The sequence below is a fragment of the Leucoraja erinacea genome, chromosome 11, assembly GCF_028641065.1.
Source record: "Leucoraja erinacea ecotype New England chromosome 11, Leri_hhj_1, whole genome shotgun sequence".
Lineage (NCBI taxonomy): Eukaryota > Metazoa > Chordata > Chondrichthyes > Rajiformes > Rajidae > Leucoraja > Leucoraja erinaceus.
In genome coordinates, this window is record NC_073387.1 from 38105478 (window position 1) to 38123819 (window position 18342).

General features: G+C 45.0%; 1 long non-coding RNA gene across 1 annotated transcript; it reads left to right on the forward strand.

Moving 5' to 3' along the window:
• The first annotated feature begins 91 nt into the window (after nt 1-91).
• LOC129701694 (uncharacterized) lies at nt 92-9103 on the forward strand. The gene is made up of 3 exons (XR_008724253.1): nt 92-541; nt 6392-6536; nt 7112-9103. It is a non-coding gene; the product is annotated as an uncharacterized LOC129701694 (long non-coding RNA).
• The last annotated feature ends 9239 nt before the right edge of the window (nt 9104-18342 follow it).

Here is an 18342-nt window from a genome sequence, read left to right on the forward strand (position 1 = left end):
TACGACGGGTCGGGGGCCTGACGCCGCACCACCAGCCGCCAATCACCAGGATGCTTGGGTCCGCGCCCCTGGTTGCCATGGAGACGCAGCAGGTCATGAGCGCGGTTACGGTAGCGTTGATGACGTCAACGACGACGACCTCGGGCAACGGATCAGGGATTTTTTTTTTTAATAGTTCGGCCCTTTCGTGGGTTTCAGATCCCTTTCCAAACCTGAACCCATAACCGTGAGGACAAAAAAGACAACCCCCCCATAACAGCATGTATGGAGAGGAAAGATGGATAACAAAATGCTGGAGTAACTCTGCGGGGCAGGCAGCATCTCTGAAGGAAAAGAATGGGTCGGGACCATTCAGAATTTTTTTTTCCCACCAGAGTTGTTCAAAATCATAAAAGGTTTCGATGGAGTAAATAAGGAGAAACAAAACGTTTCTGGTGTGAAAAGGATCAATCAGTGAAAAAAGATCAACCAGCATCTGCAGTTCCTTCATACACAATCAGTGGAGAAAATAGATTTCATGTGATTGGCAAAGAATTTAAAGGTGCAAGAAATATTTTACTTTGCTGGTTGCAGGCATCTGGAATGCATTTTCTAAGAGGGGATTTCACGATATTTTTGACGTCAGCGCAGCGAGAGGCAAGGTGGATGGACGTGTCCGGATCCTGTTTACAACAGTGGGAGCAGCAGCTGGGAGGCGCGGGTTGGCTCTCGCTGTTTCCAATGCATTTCCACCATCCGATCACCCTGTGTCACACATGCCATTGGCTTTTTTTCCCCACGATTTGATTCAGAGTGTCCAAATAACTGATCTTCAACGCTTCATTGTACCTACCCTTCCACATATTTCTACCTCCTCACCTCTCCCCAGACTCTGAGCCTGAAGAAGGGTCTCAACCCAAAACGTCACTCATTTCTTCTCTCCAGAGATGCTGACTGTCCGCTGAGTTACCCCAGCATATTTGTGTCTTATCATCCAGGATAATACGGCGTGCCTAACTGGCATTCCATCAACTACCCTAAACTTTCATTCCCTTTATCAGCATACAATTACTTCAATTCTCCATTGTTAAGTTATTTACCACTGCGACAGTTTTAGTTTAGTTTAGTTTCGAGATGCAGCATGGAAACAGGGCCTCCGGCACACTGAGTCCACGCCGACCATCGTTCATCCGTTCCCATTAGTTCTATATTATCCCACTTAGAGTCATAGAATGATACAGTGTGTAAACAGGCCCTTCAGCCCAACTCGCCCACACCAGCCAACCTGTCCCAGCAACACTTGTCCCACCTGCCTGCATTTGGTCCATATCCCTCCAAAAATTAATGTACCTGTCTAGCTGTATCTTAAATGTAGTGATAAACCCAGCCTCAAGTACCTCCTTTAGCAGCTTCATATGGTGGGTGGTGGGTGTAGTTCCATACACCCACCACTCTATGTGTGAAAAAGTTACCCCTTAGATTCCTATTAAATCCTTTAACCTTCACCTTAAACCTATGTCCTCTGGTCCTCGATTCACCTACTCTGGGCAAGAGACAGTGCATCTACCTGATCTATTCCTCTCATGATTTTATACATCTCAATAAGAATTACCCCTCATCCTCCTGCATTACAAGGAATAAATTCCCAGCCTACTTAACCTCTCCCTATAGTTCAGACCCTCTAGCCCTGGCAACATCTTTGTAAATCTTCTCTGTACCCTTGGCACCATCTTTCCGATATCATGGTGCCCAGAACTGAACATAACAGAACATGGTACACAATACTGAACACAATGCGGCCGCACCAACATCTTATACAACTGCAACACGACCTCCCAAATTCTATACTCAATACTCTGATGAAGGCCAATGTGCCAAACACCTTTTTGACCACCCTATCTACCTGCGACCACCTTCAAGGAACTACGCACCTGCACGCCTAGATCCCTACCATTCCTGCCATTCACTGTGTAGGTCCAATATCTGAGGATGTTAAAACTGTTGATCTATTCGCAACCAAAATTAAACCCATAAGAGGATTCCCACAATGCATGCATAGAAAATCCTGACACTCTCTTAAACTTACTTTGGTGTTATTATGCCTTCCCTGCTTATAAATTGGACGGATTAGTCTAAACCAAAGTGATGCGGTGGACATGTTGGAAGACATAGTGTGTAGAGGTGGGCAGTGTCAGGGCTGCCAGCTCTCACGCTTTGAGCGTGAGACTCACGCCCTCAAGCAAACTCTCACGCCCTCACGCTCATCAGAAATTTCTCACGCTCAGTGGTGAGAAATTTTGTGATCAACGAAAATTTCAAAACTCAGATTAACTGCATGGTCCGCGGGTGTTGGAGAGCAGGGGCTGCGGGAGGGATGGGAGCAGAACCAGCGGCCGGAACAGATGCGGGGAGCCGGGACGGACGAGTGTTTGCCGGGGCCGGCGTGTCGCTCGCTGCAGCTCTGGCCATGGAGCACTCCGGACAGTGCATGTCCCGGGCGTCGGAGGCGTCGGAAGCGTTGCGCCGCTGCCGCGAGAGTCTCTGTGCCGAAGGGACAGACTCTCAAAGGGAGGTGGAGAGAGAGAGGGGGGAAGGAGACAGGGAGACAGTGGGGAGAGAGAGGGGGGGGGGGGGGAGAGGGGAGAGACGGGGGGAGTGAATGGAGAGAGAAGAGGGGGGGGAGGAGGGGGGAGAGGGGGGGAGAGGGGGGAAGTGAGAGAGGGAAGAGAGAGAGAGAGTGGAGAGGGTAGGAGAAGGGGAAGAGAGGGTGGTAAAAGAGAGGGGAAAGAGAGAGATAGGGGGGCAAAGAAAAAGAGATAGAGACAGAGGAGAAAGAGGCAAGGGGAAGAGTGAGGTAGGAGGGAGAAATGGGGAAGAGAGGAGGAGAGAGGGGGGAAGAGAGAGAGGTGAGAGGAGAGACAGAGGGAGAGGGGAGAGAGGGGGGAGGGAGAGAGAGAGGGAGAGAGGAGAGGGGGGGGAAGCGAGAGTTAGGGGAGAGGGGGAGAGGAGAGAGGGGGAAGAGTAAGGTGGGAGGGAGAGAGGGGGGGAATGAGGGGGAGAGAGAAGAGAGGGAAGGGGAGAGGGGAGAGAGTGAGAGAGAGACAGACGAGAGAGAGGGGGTGAGAGGAGAGAGAGAGAGAGGAGAGAGGAGAGAGAGAGGGGGAGAGAGGGGGAGAGGGGGAGAGGGGGAGAGAGAGAGGGAGAGAGAGAGAGGGGGAAGGGGAGAGTGAGAGGGGGACACAGGGGGGAGTGAGAGAGAGTCTTTGTGTCGAATTTGCCCAGGTGACCGGCATGGATCAGGCTGCGGCTCGGTGCATCCTGGAGGACAACCAGTGGCTGCTGGAAGTAAGTACCAAGCACTGGGTAGAAACGGTGGAAGGTAGTGGACTTGTAATGGGGGTGGTTGGAGAAAGCATCCTGCTTGCCTGCTAGATTTTCACTTACTGTAACTGCAGGAAAAATGTTCCCGATGTTGGGGACGTTCAGAACCATGGGTCACAGTTTAAGAATAAAGGGGGGGGGGGCAGTTAGGACTGAGATGAGAACAAACTTTCTTCACGCAGAGAGTTGTGAATCTGTGGAATTCTCTGCCACAGAAGGCAGTGCAGGCCAATTCACTGGATGTTTTCAAGAGAGAGTTACATTTAGTTCTTGGGGCTAACGACATCAAGGGATATGGGGAAAACAGGAAAGAGGTACTGTTTTTTGATGAATAGCCATGATCATATTGAATGGCAGTACTTCTACAGTGCACTAAAACATGATTTTAATACATCAAATTTCAAAAGTTCCTACCCTTCTTCCACACCCTCTCCCCACTCGGTTGCTCCACTCCCCCAAGGCCAGTGATCAGTGATCGAACAGCCTCCCCCCTTTCAAAAACGCTCCAATCCAATTTAAAGCACATATATTGCATTCAAGTGTAAGTTATAAGACTCGCTACAGTATGCACCATATTGCACAATTTCAAGCTGAAAAATGCAAATGTTCCGTACCAAAGGGAGGGGGCCCGCCACCCCGCCCCCCAAACTCCCCCCCCCCCCCCCCCCCCCCCCCCCCCCCCCCCCCCTCCCTTAGGCTTGGTCTCTCGCAAAATTCCACCCCCCCTCTCACACAATGTTGGCAGCCCCAGTGTTCACTGCTTGACTGTGGGGACTCAGCATGAAACGATGGCTCGCTTGGGATGATTTGGAACCGCAGTGGGAGCTGTGGTTGCAGTCCTTGGCAGTTTTCTATTCCCTTGGGGGGTCCTTAGGCATGCAGGTACAACAGCAGGCAGGAAGAAAACGAATGGCATGTTCCTCGCAAAATTTCTCTGCAGTTGTACAAGCCTCTCACATAATGTTGGCAGCCCTGGCAGTGTTCACTGCTTGACTGTGGGGACTCAGCATGAAACGATGGCTCGCTTGGGATGATTTGGAACCGCAGTGGGAGCTGTGGTTGCAGTCCTTGGCAGTTTTCTATTCGTCTATGGGAAAAGGGGAAGTACAACGGGATCTGGGGGGTCCTTATACATCAGTCTATGAAAGTAAGCATGCAGGTACAACAGCAGGCAGTGAAGAAAGCGAATGGCATGTTGGCCTTTATAACAAGAGGAATCGAATATAGGATAGGAGCAAAGAGGTTCTTCTGCAGTTGTACAGAGCCCTAGTGAGACCACACCTAGAACTACAGAATTATTTTGGCTTTCAGGAACTGGTCCAGTGGATTTCAAAATCTCTGAAAGCAAAACATTACAGTTGCTGGAATAAAGTAGAAATTATTGGAAATACTCAGCAGGTCAAGCAACATCTGCAGCATAGAAACAAAGAAAATAGGTGCAGGAGGAGGCCATTTGGCCCTTCAAGCCTGCACTGCCATTCATTGTGACCATGGCTGATCATCCACAATCAGTAACTCCTGCCTGCCCTTTCCCCATATCCCTTGATTCCGCTAGCCCCTAGAGCACTATCTACATCTCTTTTAAATTCATCCAGTGAATTGGCCTCTACTGCCTTCTGTGGCAGAGAATTCCACAAATTCACAACTCTCTGGGCGAAAAAGGTTTATCTCATCTCAGTTTTAAATGGCATCCCCTTTATTCGTAGGCTGTGGCCCCTGGCTCTGGACTGCCCCAACATTTGGATCATTTTTCCTGCATCTAGCTTGTCCAGCCCTTTTATAATTTTAAAACACATTGTAACATTTTCCCTAACATCCGAAACATGTTTCCCGCCTCTAGCGTCATCAATCTCTTAATAATTTTATATGTTTCAATAAGATTCCCTCTCATCCTTATAAATTTCAGAGTATACAAGCCCAGTCTTTCCAATCTTTCTTCATATGACAGTCCCACCATCTCCGGGATTAACCTTGTGAACCTACGCTGCACTGCCTCAATAGCAAGGATGTCCTTCCTCAAATTAGAAGTCCAAAACTGCACACAATAGCAGGGTTCATTTTCAAACTTCATTTTCAAACCACATTAAAGGCACTCACAGGTCAGTAAATCCACACACAGTTTAGTAGACATGTGTTCAGTTGATTCACAGCTCAGACAGAGAGCTGTGACCTCTCGCTCCCCCAATCTTGCAGCGACTGAGGCACCTCCATACATCCGGGATTTATAGTCCTGTCCCCTCCCATCGGAAGGGGCATGGCCTTCATGGCATGATTGACAGGAGAGAGAACCTCAATATTTTTTAAACATTAATAAGTCTTTTATTTTTCATCGATGGGAAAAACCCTCTTGCCCTAACAGCTGGAGATAATTGTATCCAAATAAATATGTATCCGGACATCTGAGTAAGATGGCCAAAAATCACAGCTGTAAGTGGTAGCATTTTTTCTAAAATCAATACACAGTGCAAACAGGAAGTGGTCAAATTTAAATTTCTAATTATATAGATAATAGATTAACTCTCTATCTAGCATTACATCTTTATCAATAGAATTATTAGCTATGCATAATAGTGTCTCTGCTATCTTTACCATAAATTACATTAAATTATTTTGGCATCTTTAAATTTATTTTTGTGTATTGTGTAATATTACTCATATTATAATACCAAATATGTTTCTGTAATTTCTTATCCCATACTTGGATATTCTTTTGCCCTTCATTAACCTTCCTAGTAAATATTGAATCAAAGTACAGTATATACGTTATTTCAAAGTTACCGCCTGTGGATTTTTCCCAGTCCATTTTTTGGAGGGTTGTTCCTGTGGTGCACTAAGATCCCATCAACAAATACCTTGGGCAGTGATCTGAAAAGCCATGATAATTAATTTGTAGGAAGTTAACAAAAACACTGGAAATTATATCAATAAATTTACAACATAATGGAGGCAACCATTAAGCTTTGCAAATACAATTTAATTAGATTATCCAGACAGTTGCTTATTATTTTCCAATAATCTATTTCTTTTTCAGTGCCAAATTAAGCTTATTTGGGTGATTCTGACCAATTAATCTAATGTCTTTGCTGCCAAATCATTCTCAACATCAAAAGTCAGAAGATTATAGAGCTTCTAAGCGTTGCAAAATGTAGGAACAGTCTTCAGATCTTGAAGAAAAAGTAAGTATATAGGTCAAAAGAGGGTAAGAATAATTTCTTGTAGATGGAAGGTATGGTCATTCTGGTTGAGTCTAAACAGATGGAAATTCATAGGAAGTATGGCACATCAACTGCATTTCTCACACTGATCATCTGCAAACTAAATAAAAATAAAATGGTTTAATCTTTGCTCCATATTTATTTGGATACAATTATCTCTTAGTTGTTATTTTTTCTAAACAATTCACGTTTGTCCAAGTCACTAATGATGTCCCTAATTATTATTTCTATAATTTTACACGTCACCAACGTTAAAGTTATTGTTTTTTAGTCACTGTCTGGGTTTATCCCTGCAGCTATTTCTGAACAAAAGTGTAACATTTACAATTCTCTAATCTTTAGCTACATATAAAACTTCTATTGGATTTAAAGATGCAGTCCAGCCTCTTCTAAATTGCACCTATACCATTTGTACTCTTCGCTGGTGTTGCAAGTTCCACATTTTCACAACTGTGGATAAAGTTTCATCTGAATATGTTATTGGATTTCCTTGGTGCCTTTCATATTAACAGCTTCTGATTTATTCTTCCCCACAGATGGAAACATTTTGTGTCCACTCTATCAAAACCTTTTTATAATTTGAGAGACCTATTAGGCCACTCATCAGCGTTTTCTTTTCTCTCAAGACAAAGACCCAGTTCATCCTTTAAAGGGTTGTCCTACTTGGGCGACCTAATTGGCGAGTTTAGAAGAGTTTGAAAAAATGACATGTTGAAGACCTCCTTCGACAATGTAGAAGACCTTCTTCGACCTCCTTTGACTATGTTGAAGACCAGCTTCGACTAGCTACGACTAACTTCGGGAAAATTGGACACTGAATAGTGGAGATTGAAGACGACCTCCTTTCGACTATGATGAAGACTATCTACGACTACCTTCGACTACCCTCGATTACCTACGACTAACATGCTGACCTACTATGACCAAACCTAAGAGTAAAAAAAATATTGATTTTTTCCAATGCAACTTTTTTTTACTTGCGGGCATTTTTTAACATATTGAAAAAACGCCGCAACCTAGCTGAGGCCTCAAGTACGCGGAGACCACCCTCGAGCATGAAGGAGAGTTACGAAGACGTCCTACGACCTTGTGTCGACAAGGCTGCGACTATGAGTCGAGAGAAAACTCGCCAGAACTCGTGGATTAGGTCGCCCAAGTGGGACAGGCCCTTTACTATTAAATACAAACTTAATTTCTAGCATTACCCTCTCCTGAGTCTCTATATTCTTCCCATAATATATCGTTCAGAACTGGATGCAATCCTCTAATCATGGTCTAACCAAAATTTGGCAAGGCATTGTATAATTTCTCTTTAGAACAAAATTCTAATGTTAAGTTTGTTTTTGTGACTTACCTGAACAATTACACATTAGAAATAATTTAGCAAAATGTTGTTGAACTGCTGCATAGTTACAGACTAGATTGTACACACAACTATGGAGCTCACGGATCAACACTAGGTTAGCTGGCATAAATGATTAACTGTGATTGTTAAATCTGGCATAGGCCAGCTGAGAGAAAGGCTGAGGTTGCAGAAAGATAATTGATCAGCAGAGGTTTACATACAGTAAAAACACTAATATAACTGCAGTTCCATAGAATAGATATCATTTCTTTCATCAGCCACATGATTGAATTGGTGATGTTGACGTGACTAAGTATCATTGACAGCAAGTCAAGAATTGAATGCCAGTTTTTTCATTAGAAATATTTGTGCCAAAAAAATTAAAGAATACTTACAAGTAAACTTTGATTTTCTCTAAGGATCTGGGGAGTGTTGTTAAATGAGAAAATAATTATTTTGTCTGAATTAACTTGACCGTAGCATGCAGCTTTAAGTAGTTGAGGTTGGATTGTGTTGGACACTGGAGTGGAGGCCCTGACTGATGGAGGAAACACCAGGAGCAGTTGTGGGAAAATAAGCCATTGCAAATAATTTTCTATCTGTGACTGACTAGATAAGAATTAAGTCAGATCATTATGGTCCCCTCAGCAGGACAATTTGATGTGCCAATTTGAATTAATGAGGGGAAGAAGCCTGACGTGGGAGATACAGCATGGTATTCTGAGAAAAAACAGCGTAAATTTGGAGAAGAAATGAAGGGTCAAACATGGAGTGGTGTCATATTAATATGTTTAATTTAGTATTAAACATGATTTGATATAGTATCACCTATTATTAAAGTCACAGGTGTTAAGGTGCACTAATATATTCCAGCTTAATATTAATAAACCTTCAACAGTGATCAGCACCCAGATCCCAACATTTCAATTTTGTAACTATCTCAGGTGAATCAAAATCTTCCATTTTATGACTATTTTTTTTCCTACCATGTTCGTTGTTAACTACTTTCACTCCAATTTCACATATTCACTCCTTACCCACGACCAACAGAATACAAATCCACGCCTTCATACAATAAACTACAACTTTTGGAATGAATACTGCTTCGCTCTTTGTGCTACAATTCTTTCAGGACATGGCACAGATAGTTCCCATGATAGCACATGCTGATCTTTATCCTTTATTCCACATCAGGCATTTAATCTTTATTAGACCAAGTGCAGACCCATTGCGTCTGTTCCCCCAACATGCGGTTGTGGGGGGGGGGGGGGGGGGGGGGGGGGGGGCGGCATGCAGCGTCACACACACTAACTACCCCCTCCACCCCCCCCCCCCGCACACAAGCTAATTACCACCCAAACCCCCCAAATCACCATTTGCAGGCAGTGCCTGTTTACTTCAAACCAACCATATTTTCATTTTCAAACCACATTAAGGGCACTCACAGTTGAGTAGACATGTGTTCAGTGTTATTCAGAGCTCAGAGAGATGTGACCTCCATCTTGCAGAGACTGAGTGAGGCACACCGCTTCCTGGTTTTATAGCCCCTCCCCCTCCCTCCAGCAGGGGCAGCAGAGAGAATGGTGATTTTTTAAAAAACATTAATATCTCTCTGATTTTTCATCGATGGGAAAAATCCTCTGGTCCAGGAAGGCAGACATGGGCTCTGAGCGAGGTGGCTAAAAATGACGGCCGTAGGTGGCAGCGTTCTCTCGGAAATCGGAGCACAGTGGACCAAAAGAGGTCAAGATCAGACTTTTAGTAATATAGATAGAACATGTTTCTGACTCTGAACATTCCTGTTTTGCTTTTCTACCTTACAATCTTTCTTTCTATTTTAAAAAGCTTCAACCTTAACTTCAATCATAGACTGATATAGCATGGAAAAAGGCCCCTCAGTCCATGATCAAGGTGCCCCATTCTAAGCTAATCCCATTTGCCCATGTTTGGCCGATATCCTCCTGAACGTTTAGTACCCATCTAGTTTTAAATGCTGTTATAGTACCTGCCTCAACTACGTCCTCTGGTAGCTCATTCCATACACCAACCATCCTTTTGTTGCTCCTCAGGTTCCTATTAAATCTTATTCCTTATTCCTAAAATGTGTCCTGTTTTTTAATTCCCCTAACTGGGGTAAAAGATTGTGTACTCACCCTATCTATTTGCTTCATGATTTTATACACCTCTATAAGATCGCCCCCTCAGCCTCCTGCACTCCAAGGAATAAAGTCCTTGCCTGCCCAACCTCTTTCTATGGCTCAGGTCCTCAAATCTTGGCAACATCTTCTTAAAAACTCTCTACCCTCTTTCTAGCTTAATAATCTTTCCTACAACAAGGTGACCAAAACTGAACACAATACTCCAAATGCAGCCTCAACAACATCTTGTAAAACTCCGTGGATCTCTGCTTTTCCTCCTTTCCTGCCAACTTAATACCTACATACGATATTCCTGCGAAAATATCCCGCATCTAAATAATGCTACTGAAATAGAGGTTCTTCTTGTAATATTATTGAAATTAACTTGAAAATGCACAAAATATCATTGGAAGCATAAGATGCATTATATTTTTCTAACAGTTGGTGGCAACTACAACGGTATGCGATCATACTGCTATCTATACTTAAATAAAGCTGACGTCTTAATCTATGTGGTAGATTCAGCAGACCAGGAACGTTTGCCTCTAGCAGGGCAAGAACTGCAGCAGCTCCTCATAAAAGGTCCATCACTGCCACATGTTATTAGCAAATAAACAGGTCAGTGCATTCTCTGTGTGATGATTCATATGGTCCTCCTATGTGTGGATGAAAGGTGGATTGGATTGTTATGCTGCATGTATTTTTACTTCACATAATAAAAAAAATCCACCCATCTCTGAAGTTTTTTAAATTCACTCATGCAATTTGGATGTTACTGGTAAAGTCAGCATTAATTGTACATCCCTAATCATCCCAACTAATAAATAAACCTCCTTGATAAAAATTAAAAAATAATGTCAAAAAACTATTATTCTAGAATCATAGTTAAGCCAGCCAGGCCAAGGAAGGATAGTGATATTGTTCCTAACATCAGTTGGGAATCAGGATTTTAAGACGTTTCATTGTTGTCTCACCCCACCCCTCCCACTGCTAAAGAGTTCTAGAAACAAGTTGTGGGAAAGTGGACATTCATTGTGCTTCATTGGATGCTACAAAGCAAAATCTTCACTCAGTTGATATTGTTTCCTTGTTGTGAATCAGAGACTGGGTCTTGAGGCGGGACTGGAAGATGGTGAGGGACACAGAATTGTGGATCAGTTGGGGGAGGGAGTTCCAGAGCCTGGGAGCTGCCCTGGAGAAGGCTCTGTCCCCAAAACTGCGGTTGGATTTGTGGATGGAGAGGAGACCGGCTGATGTGGATCTGAGGGATCGTGAGGGTTGGTAGGGGAAGAGGAGGTCAGTGAGATATGAGGGGGCCAGATGGTGGAGGGCTTTGTAGGTGAGGATCAGGATTTTGTAGTTGATCCGGTGGGAGATGGGAAGCCAGTGAAGTTGTTTGAGGACTGGAGTGATGTGATGTCAGGATTTGGTGTGTGTAATGAGTCGGGCGGCTGCGTTCTGGACCAGTTGGAGTCGGTTGATGTAGGTGGAGCTGATGCCAAGGAGAAGTGAGTTGCAGTAGTCCAGTCGGGAGGAGATGAAGGCATGGATGAGTCTTTCAGCAGCGGGAGGTGTGAGAGAGGGTCTGAGTTTGGCGATGTTGCGGAGATGAAAGAAGGAGGTTTTAATGACATGGCGGATGTGAGGCTCAAGGGAGAGGGTGGAATCAAAGATCACACCAAGGTTGCGGGCCTGGGGAGATGGGGAGAGTGGTGCTGTCGATGGTGAGAGTGGGGTTATTGATTTTGCTGAGTGTGGCTTTGGAGCCTATGAGGAGGAATTCTGTCTTATCGCTGTTGAGTTTGAGGAAATCATGTTGCATCCAGGTTTTTATAGCTGACAAACAGGAGTTGATATGGGAGAGGTGGGGAGGGGGTTGTGGGGGGATTTGGTGCCGAGGTAGATCTGGGTGTCATCGGCATAACAGTGGTAGTCCAGGTTGAAGTGGCGGAGTATCTGACCAAGGGGGAGGATGTAGATGATGAAGAGGAGGGGGCCGAGTACGGAGCCTTGGGGAACGCCTTGAGTGACCGTGGCTGTAGCAGAGGTGTGGTTGTGGAGAGAGATGAAGTGGGATCTGTTGGAAAGGTAGGAACAGAGCCAGCTGAGTGCAGAGCCTTCAATGCCGAGGTCTTTGTGTCTGGTGAGCAAGATGTTATGGTTCACTGTATCGAAGGCTGCGCTCAGGTCGAGGAGGATGAGGATGTTGAGGGAACCAGTGTCAGCAGAGGTGAGGAGGTCATTGAGGACTTTGAGGAGAGCAGTTTCTGTGCTATGGAGGGGGCGAAAGCCAGATTGGAGGGGTTCAAGTAGGTTATACGCAAGGAGGTGGGAATGAAGTTGCGACGCAACGATACGCCCCAGGGTTTTTGAAAGAAAGGGGAGGTTTGAGATTGGGCGGTAGTTAATGAGAGAGGAGGGATCAAGACCAGGTTTCTTTAAGATTGGTGTAACAGCAGCAGTTTTGAAAGCGGAGGGGACAATTCCTTGGGACAATGAGGAGTTGAAGAGATTAGTGAGGTAGGGGCAGAGAACGGGGAGGCAGGGCTTCAGCAGGGGAGTGGGGAGAGGGTCGAGGGAGCAGGTAGTGGGTTTGGAAGAGCTGATGAGTTTGGAGATTTCAATAGGGCTGACCAGGTCAAATTGGGAGAGGAAGCAGTGTGGAGGAGGGGTAAGGAGGTCAGTGGAGATGTTGAACGGAGGGGCCTTGTTAGGTGGTGGAGTAGATGCTGGGGAGTCGGGTACAGGGGATAAAGATTGATAGATGGTGCTGAATTTATCAGCGAAAAAGTGGAGGAATGAGTTACAGAGATCCGGAGTAGAGGTAGGGAGGGTGTTGGCTCGAGGCTTGAGGAGGTTGCCAACTGTGGAGAAGAGGGTTCTGTGGTTTAGGCAGGGATCGGTGAATATGGAGGAGAGGTAGGCAGATTTGGCAGCAATGAGGGCATCTTTGTAGTCAGTGAGGTGGAGTTTGTAAGCTTCAAGGTGGACTGTGAGAGATGATTTCTTTGTGAGTCGTTCAAGTCAGCGACCAGTCTGTTTCAGTTTATGAAGTGCAGGTGTGTACCAGGGTGAAGATGTGTTGAAAGTTACGGTTCTTGGTTTGAGGGGGGCCATAGTGTTAAGGGAGGTAGACAAGGTGGAGTTGAGATGGTTTGTGAGATCATCAGGTGAGATGGGGGTTGAGTCCAGGGGGAGAGTGGTGAAGAATTGGTCAGAAAGATGGTGGGGATTAATGGATTTTAGATTACGGAAGGTGATTTCTCGGAGGAAGCAGGGGCGAGGTGTCGGAGAAGGGATGGTGAACCGTATAAGGTTATGATCAGAGAGGGGGAAGAGGCAAGGATGGAGGTCGAGTACCGGTTGATTTGTGGAGCAGACCAGGTCAAGGATGTGACCTTTGTCATGGGTGGGAAAGGTGACGTGCTGAGTGAGAGAGAAGTTGTCAAGTAAAAAGGCGAATTCAGATGCGAGCTTGCAGGTGGGGGAGTCCATGTGAATATTTAAGTCACCAAGTAGCAGCAGACATGGGGAGAGGGATGAGGCAAGTGTGAGGAGTTCAGTGAAGTCAGATAGGAAGGAGGGGTTTGGTTTAGGTGGCCGGTAAATGAGGATGACTGTCATAGAGGAAAGGGTTTTGAAGGCGAGGAATTCAAATGATGCTACTGGGGGGAAGGTGAGTTCAGTGATATGAAAATTCTGGTTGAAAATAACAGCGAGGCCACCTCCATGGCGGGAGGGACGGGGCTTGGAAATGTAATTAAATCCAGGTGGGGATGTTTGATTGAGGGAGAAGAAGACATTGGGTTGTTGCCAGGTCTCAGTGAGCAGAAGGAAGTCCAGAGTGTTGTCAAGGATTAGTTCATGGAGGGCAAGGGCTTTGTTGTTGAGCGACCTGGTGTTGAGGAGGGCAAAGTTGGCATTATGAGAGGGTGGGGGGATGGGGGCAGGCTGGAGAGATCTGAGGTTGTCCCGGTTGACAGTGCGTGCGGTCAGCTGGGATGGGGGGTGACGCGGGTGAGGGGGGCAGAGCATGGTAGTGAGCAGATGGATGGAATGGAATGTCCGTGGTTGAAGTAAACACGCCTGCGCCGAGAGCCTTTGTGGATGAAACGGGGTCGACACAGAAGTCCAAGCTGTTTAACGACCTGGATGCAGGATGGGATGTGGTTGTTGAAGAAACCAGTCATCTGCAGAGTTGAGTATTTGAGCATGATGGTGAGGGTGCAGAGAGGTGTCCAGCGGTGCAGGTGCAGGTGGAGAGAGTATCCAGCGGTGAGGGAGCAGAGAGGTTGTCCAGCAGAGCGGGTGCAGCGAGGTGTCGAGCAGTGAGGGAGCAAAGAGGTTGACCAGCAGTGCAGATGCAGTGAGGTGTCCAGCATTGAGGGAGCAGATAGGTTGTCCAGCAGAGCAGGTGTAGAGGTAGTCCAGTGATGAGTGTGCAGAGAGTATCCAGCAGTGCAGGTGTAGAGAGATTGTCCAGCGGTGAGGGTGCAGTGAGGATCCAGCTCCCTCATTGGTGCAGGGAGGTGTCCAGCGTCGATGGTGCACAGGTACAGACAGGGAACAGACAGGCAGGTAGGGAACAGGTAACAGGTAGGTAACAGACGGGGGGGGGGGGGGGACAGCGGGCGGAGAAGCGGCGAACAGTCAACGCCAGCGTCCTCTCCGGGCAGCGTGCAACGATGCAACCAGTCAGCATGCTCTCCACTGTGCACCTGTAGATGTTAGAGAGTCCTCCTTGACAAACCGACTCTCCGTAATCTTCTCAGGAAGTAGAGGTGCTGATGTGCTTTTTTTTATGATTGCATCATTGTTCTCGGACCAGGAAAGATCTTCAGAGATATGCATGCCCAGGAATTTGAAGCTCTTGACCCTTTCCACCATCGACCCATTGATATAAACGGGACTGTGGGTCCCCATCCTCCTTCTTCCAAAGTCCACAATATTGGTTGTTATAATTCATACTTTAACAAGTTATTTTGTTTAGTTCAGATTTTAGTTGAGAGATATGGCCCACCGAGTCCACACCGATGAACGCTCACTCGTACACTAGTTCTATCCTACACACTAGGGACTATTTACAGGAGCCAATTGACCCACAGACCTGCACATCTTTGGAGTGTGGGAGGAAACTGGGGCACCTCAAGAAAACCCATGCAGTTACAGGGAGAACGTACAAACTCCGTACAAACAGCACCTGCAGTCAGGATCGAACCCAGGTCTCTGCCGCTGCGCCACAGCTTGGCTTTTGATTTTTAAATAAGAGCAGCAAGTTCTGCTTGCTAGTTTTAGGCGATAGTGATGTAAACGAAAAAGACCTTTCTGAAAATCAAGAGAAATACTAAAGTAGATTCACCTTAATCATGGGAACACATGCTAGACATTATTATTGTGGATGTACCGTATTTTCAGGGAGATAGGGGTGCAGGGTAGAATATAACTGTTATTGCCCCAGTCACATAGAGAAAATGTTTTCAAGAATAAGAATTACATGACCACGGGGGACCGTCCCCTCAACGCGCAGCTGCGGTGGGGGGGGGGGAGAAGCCTGCGACATCACACACACGCTAACCCCCCCCCCCACACACATGCATGCACTAACCACCCCCCTTGATATTATATTAATATTATTAATTTTCTCCTTTTATCCCATCCCCGCCCTATCCACCCATGCATAGCCCCCAACTCGCAGGCGCGTCTAGAGAGGGAGGGGAGGTAGAGTGGGGGCAGAGACTGAGACCGAGAGAGAGGGGAGGGGGAGAGAGGCCCGGGGGAGAGACTCGAGGCACAGAGAGATGGCGCGGGGCTTCACAGGGCAGGGCTGGTTCCTGAACGCAATACTCCCTCACCAGCTCCAGCCCAGGTCCAATCTGCACCAGCAACCTCGCCACCACGCGCCGGCCCAAGGACCCCAGAGCGAGGGGGAGGTGGTCGCTGTGAGCGGGCGACATCACTCGCAGCGCATGAACATAGCGTGCAGCCACTGTGACGTCATCTCGTCATCAGCCAAAGCCTGCCGGTTTTATTTTCTAAGTTCTTTCAGATTTTTGAACATTTAGATTAATAACCCAAGAAATAATGCATGAAATTTTCAGATAAGGCGATTTTTGACTTCACGGCATAAATCTCTATCGGTAAAAATTTCACCGTTAGCATGTCGTTTTGTCGAGAAGATGTGAATCGCACACAAACACACAAATAAATACACATCCAAGATCAGAGTTTTATAGTTATGAGGATTTCACTAATTGATCCTGCTGCGTCAGGGGTCAGTAAATTCAAATATTTATTATAAATGGAAGTGAAATGTATACTTCATTATGTGATTTAGTCAGTGGTGAAGACTGTTAATTATTTTGCATTTTGTAACAAAACCTGATTTTTATTTTTATTATTATGCAAGGTCCTTTTAAAACGGGAACAAAACTTTGAACTTCCATTCATATACCCTCTAAAATCACACTAGCTATTTAAAGCCAATTGCTACTTTAATCTTTGAATAGTTAAATAAATGTGATTAATAAAGTGCAGTGATTTCAATACTTTACATTTATTTCAATTTAGAAAATTTGGGCTAATTTAAAACTGAATCATTTACATTGCTCTAGTGGTTCAATAAATCTTCTAATTTCTAAATTACTATTAATTCTTATTCAAATCGCATAAAGCATGTATAGTTAGCATGGAGAGACTAACATATTTAACTTAACTTGCAGACTGATCTTAGAATTGCCAACAATAAGCCTTCAAATTAGTTTCAACTTAATTCCAAACGATAATGCACAAACTTCCTCCAGTTGTCTAACTACCCAAAACAAAGTTTTTAGGCAGTCTGAGTCTACAGCAACTTTATTTTCTAAGCTTCAATTAGGGCGGCACGGTGGCACAGCGGTAGTTGCTACCTTACAGCGAATGCAGGGCTGGAGACCAGGGTTCAATCCCGACTACGGATGCTGTCTGTATGGAGTTTGTATGTTCTTCCCATGACCTGCGTGGGTTTTCTCCGAGATCTTTGGTTTCCTCCCATACTGCAGACGTACAGGTATGTAGGTAAATTGGCTGGCAAATGTTAAAATTGTCCCTAGTGTGTGTCGGATGGTGTTAATATGTGGAGATCGCTGGTCGGCGCGGACCCGGTGGGTCAAAGGGCCTGTTTCCGCGCTGCATCTCTATCTAATCTGAACTAATTAAATGGTCCAAAAGTCTTATATCTAGCTAAATTAAGTTAATGACAGCCAAAAGCATAGTGTAGGTGGCAACGAAATGTTTCATCAGGAGTAACCATTTTAGTTGAAAAATCACTTTAAATTATTGGATGATTTAATGATGAAACTTTTAATTATTCAACCACAACAAATTGGGAAAAAAACATTTGCTGGCAATTTTTATTTTAACAATTCAAAATTTAAATGTTTTTATTAACCGACATTGTTTTGTATTGTGTTAAGTGAAAATAGAATATGCTTACGTTGCTAAATCAAAATAAATGTATCTCTGATTATTTTTAGTTCAACGCACTTAATAGGACAACACTCAGCCCGATTTGAATTGGCTTATTTACTATACACCACAGAAAATCTGGTCTGTTCACAAGGTCCAGGAAGAAAAATAAAACTGTTGTTGTTGGAATCTGAAACTAAAAAAGAAATGCTGGAAGAATTCAGCCAATCAAGCCTATCTGTTGAAAGAGAAACCAGTTAATGTTTTGGGTCCAGGATTTTTCCTCAGAACTTGGAAGAAGGGAAGGGAGTGAGTTTTTTTTGTTGAAAAAGTAGCTGGATGGAGACAGAAAAATGGAGAGATCAGGAGTGAGGTACAATACAAATAGATATTGGTTAAGACAGATCAGTTTATATGGAGCAATGAGCAACTTAGTAAGTGAGAGACGGTCACATGTATGATAATAGGAAACAATAAGAGATTTAAAACTGGAAAATGTAATGTTCATTCCAGAAGGTTGCCTTGATAAAAGATGTTGTTCTTGTAGTTTATGTTGGTAGTGGAGGAGGCCACAGACATACAGGACAGAATAGGGGTGGGATTGAAAATTAAACTGGCATGCTACAGGAACTTCAGGATACTACTACAGATTAAGCTCTGTGCTGTGTAAAGTGATTGCACAATTTGCCAGTGGCAATTCTCCAATGTAGAGGCCACACTAAATCGGAATAAGCATGCTGAGGGTCCATGTTAATGTTTATTTTCTCTAGGAGCCTCCTCCAATCCTTTTAACCCTCAACATACCCAGTCTCCCTCATCATTATCCGACTTCCCCTTGAAC